The sequence below is a fragment of the Mustela erminea genome, chromosome 3 (assembly GCF_009829155.1).
Source record: "Mustela erminea isolate mMusErm1 chromosome 3, mMusErm1.Pri, whole genome shotgun sequence".
Lineage (NCBI taxonomy): Eukaryota > Metazoa > Chordata > Mammalia > Carnivora > Mustelidae > Mustela > Mustela erminea.
The window spans coordinates 99,926,550-99,949,871 of record NC_045616.1 but is presented as its reverse complement, the minus strand read 5'-3'; the positions used below and the strand labels follow the sequence as shown (position 1 = coordinate 99,949,871).

Genomic DNA, 23,322 nt, shown 5'->3' with positions numbered 1-23,322 from the left:
TTCATTGCACCGCCTTTCCTTCTCCCCTCATGTCCAGTTGACCACCCTAACCTGCTTGGTAACTAAGCTCTCAGCCCACCTCCCTTGGGGTGGGGGGAGTTCCCCGGCGTCCTTTGTCTGCTCTCCCTGAGCTTCCACCTGAGCTGAGTTGTTAAGGCCTTCTGATCATCCCCCCTCCCCACCATCCATGCACTTAGCAGAGCTGAGCTTATGTGTGTATTTGGGGGGGGGGTCATTTCTGTGATCAAGGGAGCATGAGGCTCACCCTAGCAATGCTTGATTCTTGCTGTCCTGAGAACCTGAGCGATGCCTCCCAGCCTGGCTGGGCCATTGTTAATCCTAGGGGTCAGAAGGGAGCATTGGGGTTCCTGAGATGCGAAGCCAGACTGGAGATCAATGAGTGACAGCTGAGACCAGCCTGATGATTGAGGCTGATGGCTGTTTCTTTAAAGGGTCTCTGCGTAGCATATCCTGCACCCACACTGCCTGGCTGCCCTGCCCAGTCTATTCCCTCAGTCCTTGCTCTGCTCTACCCCATCCGTTTTCCACCACCGCCCCCCCCCCACCCCCGCAAGCCTCACTTTAGCAAACCCTCCTGCCCCATGACCTCCCCTTTTCATCCAGATCAAGCTGGGAGGCTGCGCTGCTGCCGGGTGTGTGTTCCTATTGCATACATATCCGTGTCCGGGTGGTGCATGCAGCCCTCAGGGGGTGCAGGTTTGGTGAGCCAACCATGGTGAACTGGGGGTGTTCAATGTCCTCACACAGGGGAGGTGTTGCCAGATACCAAGTAGGCACCCAGGAAATGTTTACTGAGTTGGCTGTGTGTGAGAAGGCGGTGTGGTCATATCTGCATGTCGCCCACGTGAGCACGTGTGAGGGCTCTGGCTTGGCATGTGTGCCCTGGCGACGATGGGAGCTGGCAGTGTGTGCGGCATCGGTGTGTGGGGGACCAGACGAGCTTGTGTGATGGCTGGCCTACTGCACGTGTGTGACGGTTGTGAGCAGTGGCACAGGTGAGCCCATATGAATAGGATAAGGGGGTGATGGGTGCTGGCGAGTCAGGGTGCCACAGCCAGGGTGGGGAGGTTGCCACATTGGATGCCTCAGATGGTCACAGAGTAGGGGAACCTTGTCCCGGGTTGGTGGGGCACCTGTTGGGGCCTGGTCCGAGGTTGCCTCCAGAGGGGGCAGGTGGGCACCGGTGCATGGGGGCCGCCCTGGAGCGGAGGCTGCCACTGAGCCTCCACTCTCAGCTTGTGGAAGAAGCCTCTGAAGGGCATGCAGGGGCCCTTCTCCTTACCTGGGGTCCCTTACTGCTGTCCCCCATAGGATCTGGGCACACGTGCCCAGGCAGGCTGACCCAGAGATGACCCCAGCTCCTCCCGCCCCTCCTCCCACACCACCCATCATCTCCTCGGCAACAGCAGCCAGTGAAAAATGTGTGTGAGTGGCTGAGGGAGGGACGGGCCAGTCGGGCAGCAGGGGGCGCAGGGGGCCAGCAGGACTGCAGCCTCCTGCTCCCCAGGCCAGGGGCGCACCCTCTGTCTCACGCAAAAGCCTGTCCCTTCAGCACACTCACCCCCTACCCCGTGTGGCCACCGCACACAGGGACCCCGCCCCCACCCAGCCTCACAGCTTTTTCCCATTCATCCCGGTCACACAGCTGGCACCTGCCTCCCCACCAGGGTGGGCCTCACACCTGTTGGTTGCCCAGCCACACAGATCTCTGCACTCCCAGGGGGAGGGGCCCGTGAGGCGCTGGCTCTCCTGGAAGGTGGTGCTGAGGGTCACCAAGCTTTGGTATTGTCCCTCCTAACCCCAGCCGTCGGTCCTGCTGGTCTCTTCTTCGGGCCCCACCCCCATCCTCAGGGCTCGTCCTGGATCCCTCTGTCTGTCCCTCACCCCTGGACTACAGCAGCTAGTTAGGGGAAGGGTGTCTTAATTCTTTAGGGCTAAGAGATACCCCGCTCTCACCTTGCCTCAGGGATGGGTTGGGCTGGACTTTAGGGCCCCACAGGTGTCCCCAGGAGAAGGTTGGTCCTCTGGCTGGCCTATCTGTTTTCCCTTGTCCATGTTGAGAGGGGCTGGCCTCAGGATTGGCATCGATCCAAGTTCCAAAGCCCTAGCCAGGAGCCACTGGCAGGTTCCTTGGAGTGGCCAGATCTGGCCTCAGCCAGGGGCCAGGAGCCCTCCTGTCTTACATAACTTTGTCCCTCCTGGGGCTGCTATGGGCCCCAGACCTGCAGACTCAAGCCACACAGTCTTAAAGTCAGGAGCTACCTCCAGCCTGGGGTGGAGGGGCCCCGTCTCTGCACAGAGGTCGTGGTGTTGACTGCCTGGGAACACACGTGTCCACATACATGCATGCCTGAGCCCTCTCTATCCAGGCCAGCCCTCTCCTGCAGCCCCCTCCTTGCCTTCCCCCTCCCTCTAGTCCTCCAGCCCGGGGCTGGAAACCTTGCAGTCTCTCTTGGCTCTCCCTTCTCCTTCACGCTTCATGTCTAATCTGTCACCAAGTCCTCCAGCTCAGCTCTACTTGTGACATTGCTCGTGTCCCTCTCCTCCTCTGTCAGCACTCCCGCCCCCAGCCCCTTTCTCCCTCACCTTTCTCACCTAGATCAGTTCAGTGGCCACCCCCCTTCATCTCCTTTCTGTGGCTCCTCTGCTTTGATTAATGTCCCTGGTATCCAGGCTGGAACCCCACTAGAAAGCCTTCTATGGCTCCCCGGTGCCTGAAGAAGAAGTCCAACCCTGAGCCTGGGGACCCTTAGGGAAACACCTGTATCATTTCTGGGTCTTGGCTTTAACTGCCGGTGAGCTGGCCATCCATGCCCGCAGACAATCTATAACTCCCTTGCCTTGCAGAACCTGGTGCGCCGGGCCCCGCCAGCCACCCTCCCCACCCTATAGCTGACATCTTCTGCTCTGTCCAGACCTAGGCCACCTCCCCCCGCTGCTGCCAGTCCCAACTCTTCTGCTTATCTCAGCCCCCAGCTTTAGTCCAGCTCCCTCCAGGAGGCCTCCCCGACTCCTCCCAGGCCCACGGCACATTGCTGAACTTTGAGTGGCCTACAGGACAGATTCCTCAGCCCCGGAGAGGCCTGTAGGGCCTGTGGGCATTGCCATCATCTACAGTGCCATGACCCTGCTTTTAGCCCCTAACATGCTCTGAGTCACGGCCAGTCAAGTGCATATTTTTCTTCCACTTGTGTTTGGGCTCTCTGGCTAGGTAGGTAGGGCTGCCACGGCTAGGGAGAGGAAGAGAAGGTTGCTCTGCGCCCCTTTGGCAGCCCTCCCCCTCCCTGTCCCTGAACACAGACTTCTTCACTCTGGAGAGGCTGGAAATGGCTCCTGGCCAAGGTAGGAATGAGCAAATTAAAGCCCCACCATGGGGTGTCTGTGCCTTGGACCCTCACACAGATGGCAACCCAGCTCATGTGATCATGTGTGTTTGTGGGTCCTTTGTACAGGTGTACAGGTCATATGCCCAGCACTAGTGAGTAGGAACGTCCCTGCTCATCCTACCCCTCCTAGAATAGATGATCCCAGATCAGTGTTTTGTCATGCAAATGATTTGTCATGACAAATGATTTTGTCATTCTGGGCCCCAGCCCTGAGGACTCAAGCCCTTGGAAGTTGGGGCAGGGGGGCACGGAACCATGGCATTGCCCATCCTGTCCCTGTGCATCTGCCCTGGTGGCCTGTTCCTTAGGCCCCACCCCATCCTAAGGAATGGAATTGACACCAGGACTTGGGCTGCTCTGTGCAGAACCTGTTGGGACTTCTGATTCCTGAGACTGAGAGCACCAGGACAGTCAGGCCCCTGAGCCCCTGGGGATGGTTTCCTCACCATCCAGTTGGAAGCTCAGCTCAGCTTCCTGTGATCGGTTCTACAGGTCCATCCCATGGCAATGGCATTGACAGGTGCTTCTGCCTTCTGGGGAGCCTCAGCCCCTTCCTCCTGTCAGGTAGCATAGAAAGGGCAGGGGCTTGGAAGACAGACAGGCTTGGGTTTTAGTCTGAGCCACCTGGCCTTGGACAAGTAGCTTTTATTCCCCAGCCTGTTCCATGTTTTTTGAATAGGTTATAGTAAGGAGATGATGGGTCACATAGAGGGCCTCAGGATGAAACCCAACATGGAGCAGACAGCTCTGGCTGTTTAACTCCTCCCATTTTCCCTGGCGTTGAAGGGGCATGGATTAGAACAGAGCTAGAGTCTTGAGGTGATCAGGGCCCAAGTCCAGAGGTAATAGAGAAAAACATTTGTCCCTGCTCCAGCCCCAGGCAGGAGTCCCAGGAAGGAGTCATGGTTTTAGGTGGAAGAAGTAAACACCCGCCCTTCCAATCTGTACACATACCGCCCCCTGCAGGGACTTGGGCCTGACTCACACACCAATTCCTCCAGTGCGCAAAGAACTTTGTTTGGGGCTTTATGAAAATGATGATTTGGGTTCAGCTTGTCCGGGAACCATGTCCTGATGGTCAGCTCTGACACAGAACATGGCAGCAAAAGGGTGTGGGCCCTGGACCAGACTAAATTCTAGTCCCAGCTCTGCCATTTGATTGCTTTGTGATCTTGGATAAGTCCCTTAACCTCTCTGTGCTGTTTGCCTCTTTGTATCCTAAGAATCAGACTTGATGACTCTATTGGAGCAGAGGCTGGTACACAAGGAGGCTGCCTTGGGAGCCCAGGGTGGGCTGTGCCCTTAGCAGCAGGTTCCCCCAGGACCTGCTCACACCTGCCCAGCACCCACTGAAACCCCCAATCACCTCCGAGGTAGCCGCCTGCATTGCCTTGGAGCCAGGTGTCTGCCGAGGCAGGGCCAAAGGTGGCTGTGAAGCAGAGGTGGCAACTATGAGTACCAGAGCCTGAGTCAGGAACCAGGGCCCTGCCTTAACTGATGAACACCCCCAGTGGCAAAAACAGGCCTTCTTAGAGCCGCCCAGAAGGTCAGAGTGTCAGTGCCCGCAGCCCACTCTTCCCTGGGCACAGATGTCAGAAGCCGCAAGCAGCCTTTGGCCCTCAGGAGCCAGCATCCCAGGCATGTCAAGGAGGTGGTGTGGAATGGCTGAGTTGGCAGTTCCGGAGTCTGGGTTTGGACTAGGACTTGGACTAGGGTGAGGAATAAGTCGTGCAAGTGCAGGGTCAGCCTCCTTCAATTTTGTGCCCCTGGCACCCCCTGTGTGCCGCCCTAGTCCTAGCAAGCTCTCCGGCTTTCTTGTCTATAAAAAAATGGTGTGCTGGGAGGACCTAATTCACAGGGCTGTTGCGTGGATTAGGTGGACTAATGCACGTCATTGGTGTGTCATAGTCCAAGCACGCAGTAGGCACTCTAAATGTTAGCACTTGATGGTGATGGATACGGCAGAGGGCACTGTTTTATCCTCACTTCCAGGGAGTCCTTGGTGCCATCTCTGTGGAAGAGGGTGCAGCTGGGGGTCCAGGTGGGAGGGCAGAGGCCCGAGGGGAGGCCTGCATTTTGACTGGCATTTTTTTCTCTCTTTTGCCGTGCCCCCCCTTCCCTTCTCCAGGTGTGGTTGTAGACAACCCCATCCCAGCCCTGTCTGAGAGGGGAAAGGAGGGAGAGACTGACAAATCTAGAGGCCTGAGTGGCAGCTGCTCGTCCCCAGAGTAGGTCACAAAGAGGCAGGATTTAGGTCCCACTTAGATGGGGGAGGGGCCCCCTGAAAAAAGCACCAAGGGCCAGCGCCCTGATGGGTGAATTCCCAGAGCTAGGACCCTCCCCACACCTGGATGTCAGAGCTCTGTCCATCTGTAAGGCTCAGGGTCACCTTGAGCTCCAGGCAAACATGTCCTGCGATTTGGGGAGGGGAGTCAGGCTAGACTGACTGAGCCCGAACTGCAACTGCAGGGCCCTTGGCGTAGAGAGCTCAGACCCTGTACTCCCCCTCTGCCGGGTACCTCCCCAGCCAGGAGGGCAGGTGGGACCCCACCTCCCCCCACCGCCCCACCCCAGCACGTCCCGCAGAGAGCTTGCTGGGAGTACACTGGAGTGAGACCCTACCCCTCCTAATTGGGACGGAGACCACATTGAGTTGAGAGGCTGCTGGGTACCCCCCCTCCCCGCCTGTTTCTTTCCAGCCCTCTCACTCCTCCCTAACAAAAGGGTGCCAGGCACGGGCAGGTAGAAGTGCTTCCTTAGAGTCCCCGCGTGACCGGAGCCTGACCTGCTTCCAAAAAACCATCTCCACTCCGTGGCCCGGTTGTTCGAGTAGCTTGGCGGGCGGGGGTCCCGGGCTAGACGCCGGCTGCCTGGCACGTTCGCGGCCGAGGGGCGGCAGAGACCCGAGCCAGTGGGAGCCCGAGCCCGCGGGATTAGCAATTAGCCGGCTCGCCCGCTGGGACTTTGGGGAGGAGCACCCTAGGGGTGCGTCCGGCCCCCGCGGCCCCGCCCCTGCCCCTGCCCCGGCGCCTGGGCTGATTGCGCCGGTAGCTCGGCGGCCGCGGGGAAGAGGCAGGGGCTGGGGAAGGGGCGGGATCCCTCCGCCCGCCAGCCCGCCCGCGGCCGCCCGCGGGATTAGCGGCTCTTTGTTCGGGGCCTGTTAACAAGTTCCTGGCTGAGCGCTCGGCTGCCGCCGGGGGAGCGGGCGTCCAGCCTCCGGGCACCACGGCTCGGCGGCCTCCGCGGCGCCTGGATTCTAGCGCCCAGCTGCGCCCCCGAGACGGGTCTAACCAGTGGGCCCCACTGGTGGGTGGGGTGGGGTGCGTAGGACTTGCAGAGCACCCCCGCTGACCTCGCTTCCGAAGGGACAAGAGCGCCGACCTCCGTGAGCACCTCCTCTAGGCCGGGGGCTTCGAATGCACCGCCGCGTTGGTCCCATTTTACTGATGAGGGAGGGCACGGCTTCCTGCAGTTTGGGCCGAATTAGGCAGGGCTGGAGTTCCCGTCCAGGTCTTTGACTCCAAAACTCATCCTGCGTCTAGGCGAGAAACCTGGGGTGGGGGAGAGGTGGAGCCTTCAGTGGCTGTAAACTGCTACCTTTTTTACTCCTAATTAAATTCGTAATGGTAGTAATCATGGCCCACGCTGGGCTCTGCCTGCATTATTTGATCAGAACCTCAGGACAACCCACAAGGTATGTGAAGTTAGTCCCGTTTATTAGATGAAGACACTGAGGCTCAGAGAAGTGGCAGGGCTGGAACCTTGTTACTGCTCAGCCTGACCCCCTTCCCTACCCCCTCCCACACTGTGGGGAGCAGAACACTGTCCCATGTGATCGTTTACTGTCAGGGTCTTGTCTGGTGGCCCATGGACATGAAAGACTGTAGGAGAAAGTCAGGGGACCTTAATTCTTTGTGTGGTCTTGGGCTAATCTGCCCACCCTTCCAAGCTCATTGCCCCCTCTGTATCCTGCCCCATCTTGGGTGCTTCCTGAATGTCCAAGCCACAGGATTTTGTATATAAACCTGGGTGTTGGCTTTCCAACTTGCCCCCACCGTACTCCTTCAGGTGGTTGGGACTGTTCAAAGTCACTTTCTTAGAATGAGGAGGAATCCTTCCCAGTAAGCTCCCCAAAATGGCTCTTGGCTCTTCTTTCTGGGGCCATGCTGAATGGCTTCCCCCTTTTCACTTATTTAAGACAGGGCCCCAGCCTGGCCCCATCTGCTCTTAACAGGCCGGGCACCTCCAGTCCTTTCAGCTGTTCCTCATGTAGCATGGTTCCAAGCCCCTTCTCTGTCCCCTGCATCCTTGTTACCTGCCTCTGGATGTCCGTCCCAGCTCAACCCACTGTGACACAATGCCCTGGCATGAACTCGCAAAGGATACTAGGTATATCTATTGCAAATACTAGGAAACCCAACCCAAAGTGACTTAAGCAAAAGGGCTTTATTGGCGTGTGGAACTGAAAGACCAGGAGTAGGTTAGCTTCAGGCATGGTTGGATCCAGGAGGGACAGTGGGACCAGGATTCATGCCTCATCTCTGCTCTTCGGGGGCTGGCACCACTGTCCAACAGCCTCTACCCTCTCAGTGCCAAGGTGGCTGCCACAACTTACCAGGGTACATTCTTGCAGGCCCAATCCAGGGAGAAGAAGGGAGCATCCCTTCCCTCAGCCATCCAACAAATGCAACAAATGTCCTTCCTCCTTGGGCCATCTCAGGTGCTGTGCCATGGGAACCAGTCCCCACAGCCAAGCTGTCTATGCCCCTATGTCCTGCGTGCCATCACTCACAGCTTCTCCACCGAGAAGAGATGGGCACATTGTTCTCAGGTTTAACCAGTGTGTCATCAACGTAGTTTGCCCAAATATTTAATAAGAACGCTGAAGAGCACCAAGGTCACAGTCTGAGGCTCAAAGGGGAAGACCCAAATTTGGATCCACATTAGCTATTTAATCAGCGGTGTTAGAAAACAATGCTGGCCGTCCAACTGGTTTTGCATTCCTTTAAATATGCTGCCATCCGGTTCCTGTGTCTCCATTTGCAGATCCTGAGATAGTCTATCAGGTGTCTGGCGGAAATCCAGATACACTGTTTCCAGTCTGGCCCTGACCCACCAGAACAGTAACTCTGTGATCAGGGAAGCTGGTCTGGAGGGAAGGGTCTGCGGGAGTCCCAGTATGGCCCCGTGTGGCTCTACCTTCCTTGCTCAGCTGTAGCCAACAGAGAAGCTCCACTGGAAGCATGCCTGGGATTTGCATCAGATCCTCAGGCTGAGGCCCCTTCAGTGAACATTTTTTGGGTTTTGCATTTGTCCCACTTCCATCCCTGGGCCCACTAGGACCCCATAACCTCTCGCCTTTTAGATACAACCTTAGTGGGGATTTTAGGGAGCCCCTAACCTCAGCAGCAGGACCCAATAAAGCAGGTAAGTCATTTCCCTGCTTCTAGTTCCTTTCTCACTTCAGCACCTGCTTTTAAGCCTCTTGTCCCTTCTCTCAACGACCCAATTTCTTGCCAGGATTTTCCCTTTTTTGCTTAAATTTGTGAGAATGGATTTTGTTGCTTGCACTTGAAAAACCCTGATGCATTCACCAAATCCAGCTTGCCTCCTCTTCTGAAAATTGAGCTGCAGCTCAGGCATCTCCTGCCCCATGACCACTCCCTCTCCCACTTCCTCAGAGATCAGTAAGAGTTCCTCTGCCAACACCTGGGGTGGGATCTGTCTGGCCCAGAACACCTGAACTCATTCCCAACAACCACTCAGCTTCTCTGATCATGCCTTCTTGATCTTCAGTGCTTTCTTACTAGAGTGTGCCCTGCCCCTCCAGGTCAGTGTCCTCAGCTACAGACTGGTGGGTGGGAAGTTCGACTTCCCAGAGGCCCCCCCCACCCACCCAAAGAGCAGGCTTGCCCTTTCCTGCTCTTCCTCCTTCAAGCACCCCCTGCACCATGTGGCTTTGGCACTTCTCTGCAGGCCACAGCTGGACCTGAGCTCAACCCTCCCTACATGCTTCTCCACCCCATGTCTCTTGTCAGTGGTTTTGTACTTGGTTTGGGGCCATCTTTCCGTGTTGGTCATGTCTGGTCAGAATCTGAGTCTACCAAAAGTCTCAGAGCTTCCCTGACACTATTCCAGAGACCTTTTTTTCTCCAGATCCTTTGGGATCATACAACCAGAGGTCCACTTTGGAGACCCACCCATTCCTCTCAAGACCCCTATCCTTTTAGATCCCTGGCTCTATGGGGGGAGAAGGGGCTGTTTTTGTGTGGATTGCCTGAAGCCTACCACCCACAGGCCAGGCTGCTTTTCTGAGGGTGGTCAGCATTCCCTCCCCCGCAGCAATGTGCTGCTAAATGTTTAACACTTGGCACTCTGGGAGAGCTGGAGGGCTGATTTGCCAATTTCCGTGGTGTAAATACTCCCACTATGGCCTATTTTAAGCTACCAACATGATGTCAACTGGCTTGCAAAATTCTGGAAATTTTAATGAGGGGCCCTCTCTCTCTCTCTCTCTTTTTAGATTTATTTATTTATTTTAGAGAGAGAGCACACGTGAGCATTAGGGAGAGGGACCAAAGTGATTTGGGATCGGACCCTGAGACTATGGACTGAGCCAAAATCAGGAGTTGAACACTTAACCGACTGAGCCACCCAGGCACCCCAGTGATGGATTCTCTTTAGCAGATGCTGTTCCCTGGTTATCCAGTCCTCTGAAGAAGTGATCACAGGAAGGGAGTGACAAAGGCTTCTTAGTCCTCAGCCTATAGGCTTGGATTGGAGGGCTGCTCCTTCTGAACACCAGGCGTTTTTGGTGGGCTGAGGCTGGGGAGTCCGTAAAGCACGAGAGCCACTATGAGCCAGGGCTCTGCAGGTGATGGTTAGAATCTTCAACTGGATGACCTTAGGCAGGGGACTTCAGCTGTCTGTGCCTCGGTTTCCTCATCCAGAAAATATGGATAATAAAAGGTTCCTGCCTCATAGAGTTGCAAGGAGTAAATGAGATATTCCATGGGGAGCAACTTAGCCCCATGCCAGGCCCACACAGTAGGGGCTGCCCATGCTAGGGGGACACTTTGGGCCTCTCTCCCGGGACCAAGGCCAGAAGTGTAAGGTCCTTGGTGGACAGAAATGGCAGAGAGCCATAAGGGCAAGGCCCTGCTGGCCTGGAATCTTGGGAAGGTGCTTATTCTGGGGTACAAGCTTTCGTGGGGGGTTTGAAAAGGAAAGCTGACATGGTGAAGGGTGACGTGCCTCCAGTCACCCTTGTGGCTAGGTGTGACACCTCCCAGCCTAGAGGCCGAAGGTTGAGCAGAACAGAAGGGTGGCAGGGGCCATGGCAACATTGGAGAGCCTCGTTTGGCCAGGCAGGGGTAACCTACCTGCCGGCCTGCAGACTGGGCAGAACATGGCTCCGGGGCTTTTCCTGGCTGCCCCCATCCTCTGCTCCTTAGTTCCAGGGTTCCCCTTGGCCCCCTAGCCTCATGTGGCAGCTTTGCAACATCAGAAGTGACCTTCTTTATTGATTTACTTATTTGTTTATTTTCTCTCCCCATCCCAATATTAGCTTCTTGAGGGACTTTGGCCTGCTCCCTGCTATATCTCCTATGCCTAGAACAAGCGTGGCACTAAGTAGAAGCTCAGTATTTGTTGGATGGATGGATGGGTGGGTGGGTGGACAGGTGGGCGGATGGACAGGTGGATGGATGGGTGGATGGATGGATGGTTGGATATAGAGTGGCACGGAAGACCCCTCACCATATGTCGCATCCTATCATCTTTGAATCAAGCTCTCTGTGACTTGCGGAAACCCAGCCTTTCCTGGCAAGTCACCTCTGGTGTGCCAAACTCTGGGCACCTGGGAAGTATAAGTTCACTAGCACTGGGGCTTTACTCATAGGCCTCCAACTCACCCCCCAACTTGTCCTCATCACCTCCACTCTTTAGAACCTCTGTGCCTCCCTCTCTGGATGGACAGGAGCTGCTGAAAGGGGTTCCCAAGGGCTTTGGATAGATGAGTTCCTCCAGGTTGCCACTGCTGCCAGTCCTCTCCTCCCCTTCCAGGGGAGCAGTTCATGGGGCAGCCAAGGTGTGGGGTGAAGGTATGTGCCTGCAGGGGATGCGTGTGTGGCATGAATCTGCTTATGTACTGGGCTGTGTGTGATAGGAGATACTCAGAGCTTTGCCAAGTGGGAATTGGGCTCCTGCCGGCTTCTCCCCCACAATGGCCACTCAGGAGGCCCTTCCTCACCCTTCTGCACCTCCTAAGCTTGCCTGGCTCCACACCCTACCCCCATACCCCCAGATCAGACCCCTCCCCCACTCACCCCAGTGAAAGGAAAATAACTGGAAGCTTTTATCGTTCAGCAGAAGCAACATCAGAAAACAATTATTGTTTTAATTACCTGCTGTCGCCGTACAAGACAGGGAGGTTGTAAAGCGCGATAAAATCTTTCATGTTAATGGACTGCCAGCCTGGGCCAGGGCACGATTTATGGGACTGCAGCTGGCAACTCCAGTCAGCTGGTGTAGAGCCCCCAGGGCCCCCCTCTCCCTGTCCCTCAGGCCAGGTCTCCTGTGCCAGGGGTGATATGCCAGCCCGTACACAGTGGAGCCCTGGAGGCTCCATTCCCTGCAGGGTGAACTTTGGATTGACCCCTCTTTCTGCTGCATGAAAGACATGCCAGCATTGGGCTGGAGCTGGAATGGAGGCCTGTCTCCCCACAACCCTGCTCTACTCTGGCCACCCCATCCTCCAGCCACACAGGGCCATTGCCCTGGGCACCATCTTGAACTTGAGCTCTGTGCAGAGCTGATCCTCCCATAAGCCCTGTCTCCTCCTTATCTGTCCTCTTGCCCTCAACCAACCCAACCTTACTTCTGTGCCTGCACCTCCCCAAAGCCCAAAATGGCCCACCCCTGCTGGGGGGAACCCCCCTCCCTTTTAAGCACTTTCACACATTTGCTCATCACAGAGCTTTGAGGGGGTGCCATCATTATACTCCTCATTTTACAGATACAGAAACTGAGGCATGGAGAAGTCAAGCATTTGGTTGTCAGTCTGAGTTCAGAGAGAGGGGTGGTCTGAAGAGTAAATGGGGTAATAATTGTGAAGTGCTTAGAACTGTGCCAGGAATCGAGTTCATGGCCAATACATTTTAGCTCTCATAATAATTCTTGGTTTTATTGCTATTCAACTTGGAGCAAATCACTTAGCTGCTTTAGTTACACCTTACTTTCCTTATCTATAAAATGGGAGCATTGCTCACCTATCCTATAGGATGAGGGTGTCAAATAACCCATGGGCAAGGTGTGTGGTGAGAACTGAGGACCTATTAGCTGCTGGCTTTGCTGTTGCCATGGTTAACAGTGGCGAAAGTTGAGGCTGTAAAGGTAAGTTGAGTCCACACTATGTAAGGCCCTTAATGCCACACCAAGGAGTTTCAAGCCATTCCAGAGACAGTGGGGACCTGCTGACGATTTGAAGTCAGGACACACGTGATCAGATCTGTGTTTTAGAAGGTTCATAGTGGCCCAATGGCAGATCAATGGGTGAGAGAGCAAAGCTCAGACCCAGAATGATCCAGATGAGGGCTGACGAGGCCCTCGCCCTGGCCATGGCAGGAATGGTACCAAAGCCATGAAGACCCAGTGCCAAGCATGGGTCTGGCATGTGTGGTGGCCTCTCTCATCTACAGTATGCAGGTAGTTGGCTAAGTCCCAGGGCACAGCAGGAATAGCTGGGGCTGCGGCCAAGTCCAAGTTCGGAAGAGAATCTTTAGGCGGTTGCCAGGGACTGGGGTGGGACTTTTCTCTGAGCAACCTTAGGAGCCTGGCCGTGTCTCTCCCGGACAGGCTTGGGTGCAGGCTGGGAGCCTGTGTGGATGGCTTCGCTTGTTAATTCATTCATACATTCCTGACTCCAGTCCTCAACAAATGTTTGTTGAGCACCATTTCGGTACCAGGCTCTAAGCTGGACCCTGGGGATGCTGGGAAGTATGGGGGTGCCGTCCTGAAGCTGCTGTTCTAGTGGAGAAGATGGGCAACAAGCCAGTGAGCAAATGAAGAAATGAAATAATTGCATGCTGTCGCGAGTGCAGAGGAGAACAAAGAAGGAGCTGAGATGGGGGTCCCCCTCCTTTCTCCTCCTCTCAGTCCCTGGCCTGTCTGCCTGTGAGAAGTGGCTCGCGGCTCCCCAGCCCTGCCGAGATGCATGGTTGGCATCAGCGGCCCAGCCTGCCCGATATGTCTCCCTGTCTTCTCTGGATTACTTCCACCATTTTGGCCATCACTTCACCACTCTAATCTATCCCCCAGGGCCCGGGAGGGGCCATTCATCTAAAGATCTTTCTATGGAGCCTTCTCCTCTGAGGACCCCGAGGGAAAGAAAAATGCCAGGAGAGGACGAAAAAGAGAGCAAGAGGAATCTGATTTCAGAACTCCCAAGCAGCAGGACAGATGCCTTAGGGATCAGGGCCCAGCTTGCTCAGACACATAGCTGTCCAGTGGTATAAGTACTTCCCCTCCCTTCCACCTTCCGCCTGCACCCCTGCAAGGGTCGAGCCCCGACATCCCACCCCCGCCAAGGGCAGGCTGTCCTCAGGACTGAGAGATGGTGTCCCTGATTATAATTCAGTTTGCAGGCATTCCTCCCTCCTCCCTCCCTATTTCTGAGGGGCCTTGTGTGTCCCGGGAGGGCTCTTGTGGAGATAGCCTTGGTGTGCTCTGTCCCCTGGAGTTAGGCCAGAGTGGCCACCCCTTACCAAAGCTCAGACCCAGGTGGCTCTTACCAGGTGGCTAGAGAAAACAGCCCAGCGTGACAGCCCCAAGGCAACATGGAAGGCAGGAGAGAGATAAGCATGCTCTGGGCCACAGTTGGGGCTCAGAGGACTCTTTAGGCTAGGAGTCATTGCCCCTTCAGGATTTCAGGTAGCAGCTACTTCTCATGAAAACATTCGGAAATTCTAGGTCCCTGCCTGGCACTGCACATGACCTCTGTACTCTGCAAGCAGTGTGGGCAGGGAGAGAGGTGGATTCAGGGTGTCTTAGTGGGTCACAGGAGTTCTCACATATCCCATGAGCTTGGAAATGGGGTCTCTAGCCAGGGGCTGGCTTTGCACACCTGGTATTGGTGAGACTAAGGAGATACGTGCCTGGGTGAAGGTGACCTCACTGCATGCTTGGAAAGCAGGAATGCCTGCCCCTGGGGGCTTAGGGTCACCTGCCAGGCCTGCCTCTCTTCTAAGTGTGAACAGAGGCTGCCTGCCCAGCCCACTGTATGGCAGCTGGGCAGCTAGCTGGGCCCCTGCCCATGGCTGAGAGAGGTCCTCATCCTGGCTTCTCTAACCACCCTACTCCAGATTTCAGGAAATTACCTGATCCCCTCCCAACAGTTCCAGATGCTCCAGAGCCTTTGATCCATTTCTCTCATGTGCTGGCATTTTTCTGCCTGGCTCCATCCCCTTCCCTCCTGTCAAACGTGAAATCACTGGGCTCCTCAAAGGCCAATGCCAAGTCTCTCCTCGGCATACAGGTGTATATGTGAGTGTGGAGGGAAGTGTGGTGTGTGAGTAAATACTTGTGTGCTTGAGCATCGGTATAGAGGCATCAACATCAGTAGAAATGGATGCTTTTATAAAGGGTGTGTGTGTGTGTGTGTGTGTGTGTGTGTCCATCCTCTGACTCTGTATCCTAAGTGTTCTGGGGTGTGGGTCCCATGTGTAAGTGTATCTTAAAAATGGATTAATCTGGAATTTGAAGCAACTGTTTTATCATTGATAAGAAGCTGACAAAGAAAGGAAACAAAAGGTCTGAATTAATAAACAGTGCTCTAGATAGAGAAGTGTAAGATGTGAGCTCAGCCAAGAATTGGAGCTAATCTTTTTTTTTTTTTTTAACATTTAAATAAAAGATCTGGAAGAGAATGTGTACAGTGAAATCACCAAGTTTGCAGTTAAATCTAAACTCTCCTGGGTGGTAGTAAAATGCCAAGCTGGTGAAGGATAAGCTTTAGGAAAATCTTATCTTGAAAGGCAGTGGGCTGGGCAGAGAATGGCTAGCAAGTTTTAGTTGGGGGGAAATAATGTGAATGGTGTCTGGGGAAAGGTATTTGAAGTTTCTTTCCTAAAGATGGCCCAGAAAGGCAATAGAAGCCTGGACATGGTTGGGAAGGGAGTTTGAAACAAGCTATAAATGTTCCCTTCTCCTGTCACATGAGGAAGGGGCACCTGCATTCTGATGTACTTGTGGTCATGCCTCCTTAGGAGAGCCACCCACCCGAGACAGGGGAAACCTGGGTTTTATTCTAGGCTTACATAATCTGAGTAATTCATTTCCCTTCCGTTGCCCTCAGTTTGTGTATCTGTGAAATGGAAGTCATGATCCCTGGGACCTGCTTCACAGGAGCATGAGACAGACTGAGATCTTGCACCGATGACAATGTATGGGTCGTTATAAAGTTCAGCACAACCACGTGTGGTTGTTATCAAGAGGGTTGTGATGAGAGGGGAACTGTCATATAAAATTAGACTAGCCCACCTGGGACAACTTCTGGGTACAGAGAGAAGCTAAGCAGGAATATGGTAGAAATCTATAGCATTAGAAAGGGTGTAGAGAAGGAATAGGGGCTCCTTCACTAAATCCCTGCCTGACAGAATGAACCCCTCCCCATTCTTAGACCTCACCAAAGCTCAAGAGAAGTAAGCTTAAAACCAATAACAGGAAATCTTGCTGCACTCAGCAGGGAATAAACTTTGAAAATCATTTCCCCTAGAGGTGATATAAGCTGGTAATATAAATTGCTTCCAGAAAGGTTTAGATAAGTTCATGGATGGCAGAGTCAGAGTGGTTCTTAGGCAAAATTAGAATGTTGGGAGTCCTCCACCCCATGAGGATGATGTCAGAGGGGAAGTCTTGTCAGAGCCAAATGCCTGGGCCACACCTAACCACCGGTCACCCTGTCTTTGTATATGTTTGTGTGAGCCTGTATTTGGGGCTACCTTGTCCCTATCTGATGAAAATGGCTCCTCATTCATCAGTCCACTGCTGTTCTGAAGCTTTATGTCCTCCCCATTTCTTTACCCCCATTGCTGTTCCCTATTTCTGCTCTCCAGTTTCCACCTTCACAGTGTTGACCTGTGCTCCTTCTTGCCCCTTCCATCTCACCTGCCATCATAGTGCAGCCACATGCCCCCCCTCTGTATACTGTCTTCTAGCATAGGCACCTTGCTTGGCAGCACCGGTGAGCCAGGGAGGACTAGATGCTCCTGCCAGGCCCTCCACTTAATGCTGTTGGCAGGCAGCCTCTCTCTCCGGCTGCTTGCCCAGGGCCCATCTCTGCCTGGCTGTCTCTCCCAGGGTCCCCAGAAGAGGCTGACTGAATGAAGACTGACGTTCAAGCCCTTCAGGAACCTATAACCCTGGGGAGCTTGGACACCTGAGGAGGGACTAATACCTATGCTGGGGACAAGGTTACCATCAGGAAGCAGGTCTGCTTGGGTCTGAGCCAGGTTATCTGTCTAATGCAGAAGGTCTTGGGGGACTTGGATTAGCAAGGGGAGGCAAGGTTGTAGAGTCTGCTTCCCCACAGTGGTTCTTAGGTCCTCTGAACCCTTTCCAAGTCACCACGCATGGGCCATGGGCCATGGGCTCTGTTTTTAGCACCACGGACAGCGGTCCCGAGGGGCGGGGCTATGCTTTCAGCACCATGGACAGTTTCACGTGGTGGTGGTGGTGCTGCTGCTGCTGCTGCACTCTCTCTGTTCACTCTCTGGGCTGCCCCACTGCCTACCTCTGCTAGCTCCCGTGGGGAGGGCCACCACCACCTCCAGAGAATTCATTTATCCATTCACCAGGATTTACTGAGCACCTGTCTACTATGTGCCGGCCTCTATTTTAGATGCTGAGAGCACGTCACTGAAGAAAACAAATCCTTGCCCTCGGAGCCTCCATTCCTCCAGGTGTGGACTCCTGCCCAATAGGCTTCCACTGATGTTCCCAGAGCTTGCTCCAGGCAAGGTGGCCCTGCATGCCCACAGAAGGGGAACAGATAGATGATGCCTTCTTACAAACCTGATTACAGTGCTTAGCTTGTGGGAGGGAGCTGGAGAGATAGAGAGTAGGCATTGGTGAGGTCCAATTCAGATGGTATTTTAGGATTCTAGGAAGCCAGCGCATCTAGTCATGCCTCTGCTAAAAAACCTTCCGTGGTTCCCCAGTGCCTCTGCAAATGAATAGCACTTCCCCAACCTGTCATTCAAGCCCCTGGTAAAATGTTGCTGCCCCATCTTGCCGGTCCTGTTTTCGTGCCTCTCTTCTCATGTTTCCTACATTCCAGCCAAACTGGATTCTCAGTTAAGCATCTTATGGTTGCAGTATGACAGAAAGCTCAACTCAAACAGACTTAAACAGTAAATGGATGTTATTGACTCTTGTAACTGAAAAGCCCAAAGGTATGGCTGACCTTGGGCAAGGCTTGATTCACTGGCTCAAACAATCTCACTCCACAACTACTCTCACCATTTCTCTGCTCTGGTTTCTGTGCCATTGGCTACATCCTTGCCATCCTCAGGGCACCCCCCCAACAACTCTGTACTCTCCTTGTCTTGGTAATAAAATGACTGCAGCAGCCCAACCCTCACATCCTGGCCCCCACATCATTCATTGACTTGCTCCAGTGCCTCTCCCAAACCAATCACCAAATCCAGGACAGGAAATGCAATTGGTTTAAGCCAAACAGGATCCACTCCTAGAGCTGGTGGGAGTGTCATTTCCACCCAACACACACAGCTGGATGTAGAACAGCAGGGGCGCCCCAGAGAAGTGGATTGGGGCAATGAGAGAGACTGAAGCTGGGGAGGGGTCAGCAGGTGGCCAATCATTGAGCCCATTATTTTCTTTTTTGCTCCCCTGATTTTGTACCAGCTGCTCCCCTGTTGTCTCACCTGCTGATACCCTGTGCCACCTTCGTGACCTTTCTCAAATGCTACTGCCTTCCTCACACCACTGCAGTTGCTGACTCCCATCGGGAAGTCCTGTCTACCTCTTCTGATCCCTCACTGCACTTAGCTCACTTCTCCCTTCTGTCTTCTCCCCATTACCTGATCCATAAGCAGCGAGCGGAGTGGACACGCATCCCAGGGCACGTGTGCTGGGTGGAATGGAGTGATGGATGGCCACTGTCACATCGGCTCAGTGGGGTGGGATAACAGCATTGCTGATCCACAGACAGGCCAGGAGGATCCACTGGCTGGGCAGGCCGGGGCCCGTCCCTCATGGCCATGTCCACAGGGCTTGGGCTGTCCCTTACCATCACCACCCATGAAGATTTATACTTGCCCAGTCAGTGGGTAGAGTCTTTGCCTCTGAGGCTGTCCTGGCAGTGCCAGTCTGGAAGTGACAGGAAGGCCCACGTGCATGGTGGCCTAGCCTGAAAGTGGAGGCGCTTGGGGGAGGCTCCGATGATAGGATCCAGGCAGCATCCTGGGCTCTTTTTCTTCCTGTGGCTTCACTGCCTCCTCTTTCTCCTTCAGTGTTAACCTTCAGGTTCTTGCTCTGGCACTGGCGGGGAGAGGGAGGACTTGTAAGGAACCTGCTGGCCTAAGAGAGGTGGGGCACTGGAGTGGAGTGTCGGAGAGAAGGGTGAAGGAGCACAGCCACGCGGAGGGGGAGGCAGACATGAGGTGCCATGACAGGAATTGGGTTATGAGTCTGGGGAGGGACCAGAGCCATTATTCATTCCCACCACCAAGTCTTCCAGCTTCCCTCAATGAGGTCACACTCACACTTTCAAGCTCTTGCTTTAAGAGCTGGTTGGGCCCAGCCAGGGGCTGACCACATCTCTTCATTTTTTTCTGTTTGATAGGGACCCTCACCCTGTGCAGGAGCCAACTGATTGGGAGCACACCCCAGGGTGGCCAAGGGCTCAAGTGTGAGGGGATGAGTAGGGATTCCCTGTGAAGGAGCTGGTGGACAGGACAAGAGGGAGGCTTCTCCCCAACCTGGCCCCGGACCTTGCTGATGACCGTCTTCTGAATCACTAAACAAGGGGCTATATTACGTCCAGGACAACTTCAGACAAATCTCATTCTGCAGTGGAGCAAATGGGACCCAACAACAGGAAGACCTGCCCAGGTGACCCCACATTGACAACCTTGCAAAAAGGCAGGTGGTAGCAGGGTTGGTGAGAGCTTCCTGCTTCCCCCAGTCTCGCCCTCCTTGTCAATGTCCCCAGTCCTTAAGTGGCTGAGGTGGGGAAGGCTGCTGCCCTCTGATCCCCTCCTTCTGGATATTTGGGCATGGATTTCCTCACTGGAAACCTCCATCCACAAGAAGGTGTCTCAGTCCATTTGGGCTGCTATAACAAAAATTACCACAGACTATGGTGCTTATAGACAGAAATCTATCTCCGTTCTGGAGGCTGAGAAGTCCTAGATGAAGGCGCTGGCAGATTCGGTGTTTGGCGAGGGCCTGCTTCCTGGTTCACGGACGGCCACCTTTCCTGTGTGTCCTCACATGGCAGAACGGGTGGCAAGCTCTCTACAGTCCCTTTTATGAGGATACTAATCCATGAGGGCTCCACACTAATGATCTTGTAACCTTCCAAAGGCCTGCCTCCTAATACCACTGGGGATTTCAACTTAGGAATGGAGGGGACCCCACAAGCATTCAGTCCATAGCAGAGGCAGGTGGATGGCTAGGCATGGAATGCAGGCCATGTGACTTGTTGTGCATCGAAAGCCACAGCAGGCAACGGGAGTATTCTTTCCTCTTCCACTGAACTTGTAAGTCCTGAGGTCCGACAGTGTGGTAATGAGGATAAAGCTCAAGTTGTAGGAGGTGCCAGATGTCTGCTCCAATTTATTTTCTTCAAGCCCCTGAGCTGCTCAGGGATATAGTTGTGGGTGCTCTTGGTGAATAGGGATGTGCCAGAGGCTAAGGGACTGGTACGGGGCACACCGTGAGCCAGGGGTGAAGCTGGGATTGAGACCCAGGACTTCAGCACTCAGGTCGGAGTTCTGTCCCCCATCCCAAGCCTCACTCAGGGCTCAACCCAGGAATGCTATGAAAGGCAGCCTTCCCCAAGCCTCAGGATGTGCATCCTGGGGCCAGACTGCTGGCTTTTCTGCTCCTGGCAGTGTGAACTTGGGCAAGTTACTTCCCCTCTCTGAGCCTCAGTTTGTCTTCTATAAAATGGGAGTAATGATAGTACCTAACTCATGAAGTTATTGAGAGAATTAAGTGACATGTTCTACATGAATATATGTGGTACGTAAAGAACTCCTAATCGAGTTAAGCCCGAGCTTACCATATGTCCTTGCAGTCCCACTCCCACGAGAAATGAAGACCTATCTACCAGAGCCTACATGTGAATGTTCACAGCAGCTGTATAATCACCAAAATCTAGAAATAGCACTGGTGAATGAGTAAACAAGCTGCAGTACTTTTATATAATGGAATACTGCTCAGCAATAAAAAAGAACCAACTACCGATTAAGGCAACAACACCAATGAACCTCAGAAGCATGGGGCTGAGTGGAAGAAGCCAGGCCCAAAAGGCTGCAGACTGTATAATTCCATTTCCATGATGTTCTAGAAAAGGGGAAACTATAGTGACAGAAAGCAGACCGGTGGTTGCTGGGGTTGGGAAAAGGGATTGATAGTAAAGGGGCTATAGGGAACTTTTTAAGGGGGAACAAAACTGTTCTCTATCTTGATCATGGTTGTGGATACACTTGTCAAGCCAAATCAGACTGTCGATTCAAAGGGGGCGAGTTTTATTTTCTACATTAAAAGAATAAAGCCTGATTTTTCAAAGAGTATTTATATACTTATTTATTTGAGAGAAAGAGAGCAGAAGGAGGGGCAGAGGGAGAGTCAGAGAATCTCAAGCAGACTCAGTACTGAAGGGCGGGGGGCGGGGTGCGATCTCACGATCCTGAGGTCTTGAACTGAACCAAAACCAGCAGTTGGAGGCTTAACCCACTGAGTCCCCTAGGCGCCCGAGACAACCCTGATTTTTTAAAAAGCAGAGCCTAGGGCATAGTAAACACGATGAAAGTGTTAGCTGCCGCCGTGATTATCATTATTATTCCTCTTAGGATGGCGGTTACCCAGGGAAGTCTCTGGATTGAGGGTTCACGTCCCAGACCCACCCTGGCCAAGCGTCAGCACCCACCCTCCTGTTCGGGCTGTCAGGGGAGGACACCGTGGGGAGTCTTGGCCCACCCCACCCACTCTGTGCTTGTGGGTAGAAGGGGAGGGCAGCGCCTGGGGAGGGCGCTTGGCTGTTTCCTGTGTCTAGTTTCCCTCCTGCTGATCCTGTGAGGCACTCAGTGACACGTTAGTGAGAAAGATGCCATGAGAAATAAAGTTTGTTATGAATTATTCTTCTTGAGGCTAATTATAGGCACAGAGGATTATTTACAGAAGCAGGAGGCAGCAGGGAGGGAGAGGGGCTCAGAGGCGAGGCGTAGAAACACAGCAGAGGGCTGGAGAGTTGAGCAAATGGGGCTGTGTTTGGGGGAGTAAAGTCACGTTTTAAATAAAAGCTATAACTAAACTCAGGTCCCCGCTGATGAAAGTATCTCAGTACACATATCTGAGGCCCCAGGCTTTGTCATGTCCTTGAGATGGATTGGGATGCATCCCCCCCATCTGTGGGGTTCTCTGGGTGGGGTATGGGGCAAACATGGAATCCCAGGGAGTTGTGGACCAGCGTCCACCCCATTGCCCAGCCCCGCTCTCTTCTCCTGGGCTTTTCTTGTTCCTGTTGACGAAGGGTTATTTCCACTCACAAAGGTGGGAGTGGAGGCCAGACTGAGCCAAATGTAGGCACCTGCTGGCTGGAGCAGACCAGTGAGAGAAGAAACTAGAGGGGAGTTGGGGGAACTGTGTAACCCCTAGAGAGTGTAGCCCATCATGGCTCAGGGTGTTTGGGGCCTGGTATGGCCCCAGCTTCCCTCTTCACAGGAGATAGAAACCAATGTTTGTGTGAAACTTCCCACTCTTTAAATGCTGGTTGAAACTTACAAGACACATCTGGAGGCCTGTGGACCCACAATTTGCAGCTTCTGAAACCCAGCCTGGTGTCTTGTTGGTCCATTCAGAAGATTGAGGCCCAGGCAGGGCTGAGGTTCAGGGACTCTCTGACCTACTGTCCTCAGCAGCCCACAGAGCACAGTCCAGCCATGGACTCCTGCCTGAGGCTGGGGGGCAGCGGTCGCCGGGGATGCCACACCGTGGGTCGATGGCTCTCTGTGCTTGCCAGAGGGCACCGTTCTTGCCCTCCCCTGAGTGGGAGCAGTGGGCTTTTCCAGTTATTTATGCCTGGCTGCATGGCCATCTAGCCGCTCAACCAGGCAGGAAATGACAGCATCATCTTTGGCTCCCTCCTCCCCCCACCCTCCCTCCGGGCCCCAGGGGCATCTCCTTACCCCGCCCCCCACCAGACAGTCCACCTGGGGCCTGTTCCAGGTCATGCTGCTCCCCCTGTGGAGTGGCACAGCCTCCACTCTCCTACTCTCACAGCAGAGCCATCCCTACTGCCTTGTGATCCCATCGGCCCTGTCTTGGCACAGGCACAGACCTTTTCTAATCAAACCTCTGCTGCCACTGGATATGTCCTGCCTCAAATTCTTTACTTCCGCCCTTGCTCCAGCCTGGAATGCCCTTCCCCACTGCCCCCTCCAGGCCCCTGCCTTGCAGTGCAAGTGCACCTCCTGCCCTCATCCCTCTGGGCGGGGGGGCACACACGCTACTCACTGTATGTACTCCCCAACCACCCACGCTGGGTGATGAGCACCCCAGAACCACCCCACAGTGCGGGGCTCGGGGCCTGGCACCCAGCAGGTCCTGCACAAACTTACTTATCCCTTCCTTCAGAAGTATGTAGTGAGGGCCTCCCGGATTCAAGGCC

At 54.2% G+C, this 23,322-nt stretch overlaps 1 protein-coding gene across 3 annotated transcripts in view; it reads left to right on the top strand.

Moving 5' to 3' along the window:
- The window catches only part of UNC5A (unc-5 netrin receptor A), a 70,376-nt gene that overhangs the window by 994 nt on the left and 46,060 nt on the right, over nucleotides 1–23,322 (top strand). The gene's annotated exons all lie outside the window — the stretch shown is intronic.